The sequence below is a fragment of the Gossypium hirsutum genome, chromosome D06 (genome assembly GCF_007990345.1).
Source record: "Gossypium hirsutum isolate 1008001.06 chromosome D06, Gossypium_hirsutum_v2.1, whole genome shotgun sequence".
Taxonomy (NCBI): Eukaryota; Viridiplantae; Streptophyta; class Magnoliopsida; order Malvales; family Malvaceae; genus Gossypium; species Gossypium hirsutum.
The window spans coordinates 46,616,754-46,620,107 of NC_053442.1; the positions used below are offsets into that span (position 1 = coordinate 46,616,754).

The 3,354-nt window shown below is 35.9% G+C and overlaps 1 long non-coding RNA gene across 1 annotated transcript; it reads left to right on the forward strand.

Moving 5' to 3' along the window:
* Positions 1-604: 604 nt before the first annotated feature.
* Positions 605-2,415, forward strand: LOC107901794 (uncharacterized). Its single transcript, XR_001685433.2, has 2 exons — positions 605-1,593; positions 1,663-2,415. It is a non-coding gene; the product is annotated as an uncharacterized lncRNA (long non-coding RNA).
* The last annotated feature ends 939 nt before the right edge of the window (positions 2,416-3,354 follow it).

Below are 3,354 nucleotides of genomic sequence, written 5' to 3' on the forward strand. Positions count from 1 at the left end.
AGATAAATAAAGAATGACTTTTAAGAACCTTTACCTTAATAGAGTCCCTCCACACAATCCAAATGCCCCTGAAAAACGCAACTACTTCCACACGGTGAGAATTTTGAAACCCCAGCTTAGAAAGAACCAATTTAGCTTTTTCTCCACTGATCCTTATTTCTAATAAACTTATCAAACCTAGCCGATGTTCTCTATTATATTCTCGAAATACTCGAATAAATTTCGAACTCACACATCCCTGACAATTCCAAGAAAAAATAGTAAAATTCATAAAAAAAAATATGATAAAAAAGAACTAACCTCTTTCACTGAGTAACTAAAGCTTCTGCACTATTGTCTCAACCATCTTATTTCTTAAAGGAATTTCCACTTGTGTGTTAATAAGCGCGGCCATAGAACCCATAGCTTCCGAAAGGGAGACTCGCAAGCTACCAGTAGGTTTAAATTTCCCTCCACGCCCACGAATAGATTTAATAGTCGACTTTCCATTTTGTCCACTTCCTTTCCTAATATGAACACCATGAGTTCTAAAAATACAAGAATAATTCCCACATGTTAATAAACCTCCTTTCCCCATTTTAGCTTTAGAATTGCTATCCAAATCTTCTTTAAAACTAATCACTGTATGTCGTTTGGGGTCAAGACCATTAGAAATTGAATTAACCGAATTTCCATGTTGGCCTTCAAAAACGGGATTAACGTGAAAGGAGTTTGAGTTAATTTTGGTGATGCAAATAGAAGCATTTGGGTTTTTTTCCCACAAAACCCGCAGCCCCACTTGATCCCAAATCTAAGGGAGTGTGAATCTGCCCCAACCCCTGTTGAGGTCCACTAATTTCAAACGGAAGGCCCACTACATGCTGAGGCCCAGTACCCGCAGATGCCAGGCCTGGTAACTGCTGCTCTTCAGCGCCATCCCGTACTAGCCCTTCAGCCCGTGTTGCGACCTGGCCCAAAACCATACCAGCGTCAAACCCTCTCGACGGTCTAGTTTTGCTCCTAACCCCATCACTCCCCTCATGACCCACCAGACCCTCTTCGAAAAATCCCTCAGCCACCGGCCCATTTTCACACAATAGTCCTTTACCTTTAGAATTTTTAAGAGATTCTCTCTTATTAACCCTTAAAATCACCAAATCTAGAAACAGAATCCCCCAAATCTGTCATTTGAGCCTCCTTTCCCAGAGAAGACAAAGCTCCAAATCTAGAGCCTTCCAAATACCCCCCTTAATTTTCACTTTAGACCCCCGATTTCTGTCCAATTTGCGTCGAGATTTGCGTTCTACCACCATCCATGGACCGAAAGCTTCATCCATAGTCACCTGCCCTTCACCCCAACTTCACCGGAGTTATGTCACTGGTCATCGATTTTGTAGAGGCTTCCGCACCTTCAACACTGCTCCGATCTGTCACAGAGGAAAGATACGAAATTTTAAGGTGGCCATATTTTCCGCAAGAAAAACATACCTCTGGTAAAGCTTCAAATTTCATTCGTTGTAAACGCCCATTGACCCGAAGTTGCGATGTTAGAGGCTTCTCAAGATCCACAACCACAGCTATACAGGCGAATTGACCCCTCACACCACTATCAGTGTTTGTGTCTAGTTTTATAACTTTTCCAACTAAACTTCCAATAGCTTATAATATTTTCTTTTGGTACAGGAATCCCGACAGACCTGGAAAGCGGATCCAAGCTAAGATCCTATTTGGAAAAGGCCTCGACGAGTCGAAGTCTACCATCCACGGCTAAATAGTGAGATAGTGCCCAGACACTATACAGGGACCCTGAGTCAGCACCACTTCATAATCCACCATGCTTTGAAACTTAACAAGGTAATACCCATTAGCCGCATCCATTAAACGGAAGGGTTGTGAGGGTTTCCAGAGACTGACGATACGATTATATAGAGCCCCATAGCCTATATTACGCCCTAGAAGCTTAACCACCACCGCAGACTCCATATCCTTAACCAGAATCTTTTTAATCCGATCCGAAAATTCTATGCCAGGAATTCCATTGATGACAGATCTGAGGATATCACCATCCTCCAACTCTAAATCGATATTAAGGACACCACCTAGAGAACCCGAACCCGACCCACCCAAAAGTTTATCTTTCTAGGTAACTCCAGTCACCGGAGTTGAGTCCACCACCTTCTTTAAACCGAACTGTTTTGGTGATGCGATCTTCAATAGTGCCTTCACCATCTTCAATCTGATCACCGGACAAGGATTCAACATCATTCATCGAGAAGGATTAGTCAATAGTAGTTTATTTTATTTATTGCAATCATTTTTTTTACAATGAAACCAAATCAATTTAATTGCGAGTCTTTCGTGATAAATTTTTGACAATTTATTGCAAAAATATTGTATTTTATAAGATGTTTTTAAATTATTTAGAAAATTTTGGTAGTTTTTCTTAGTGGTGAGCATTCGATCTAATCGAATCAAAAATTTTTGAATCAATCGAGTTTTCGAATATCATTTTATCATCATAATTTTATTTGAAGTTTTCTCGAATCGAGTCGAGTGAGATGGAATTCAAATTGAATATATTTATTCGAGTTAAATTTTAAAAAATAATTTTAGTTTCTTGTAACCATCGTCACTCATCGTAATAAAATTTGTCCACCTTAATCAATTTTTTTATTAACTTTATCACCTAATAATTTATTTATTAATTTTTTATATACTGGTTAGTTTCTTTGTTTGTTTAATTGTTTCGATTATCTTTAGATTCTTGTCACTATGTATTTTGGAATTAAAAAATATATTAAATGTAAAAATATGATTTTTTAATTAAAATTATTTTAAAAATAAAATGTGAAATTGATATTAATATAAAATTTTAACACGAATATTTTATGGCATAATTAATAATTTAATTTTAATATAAATATTTAATATGACTAAACAATTCAATAATATAAATAATATAAAATGTAAGATTTAATTTAATAATATAAATAGTAGATATAAATAAAATTATTACTATTTATGTTTAGTGATTTTTTTTGGATAATTTTGATTTTTTATTTGAGAGTAAAGGGTGAGAAGTAATAATTTAGGGGAAAAATAAAAAATTTTGGAGAATAAAAGTTTGAGGGAAAGTAAATAGGGGAGTAAAATTTTAGAGGGAAAATATTAAAAAAAATTTGGAGGGGGGAGGGTTTGGATAGATAAGAGGTGGGATGGGAAAGGAATAAAAGTTTTAGGGGAAAAGTTGGAGGGAGTAAAAATTTTGGAGGAAAATAAAAGGTTTTGAAGGTTTTGGGGAGTAAAATTTTGAGAAAAAGTAAATGGGAAAGTAAAATTTTGGTAAGAAATAGATTTTGGATAGATTGAGGGGTT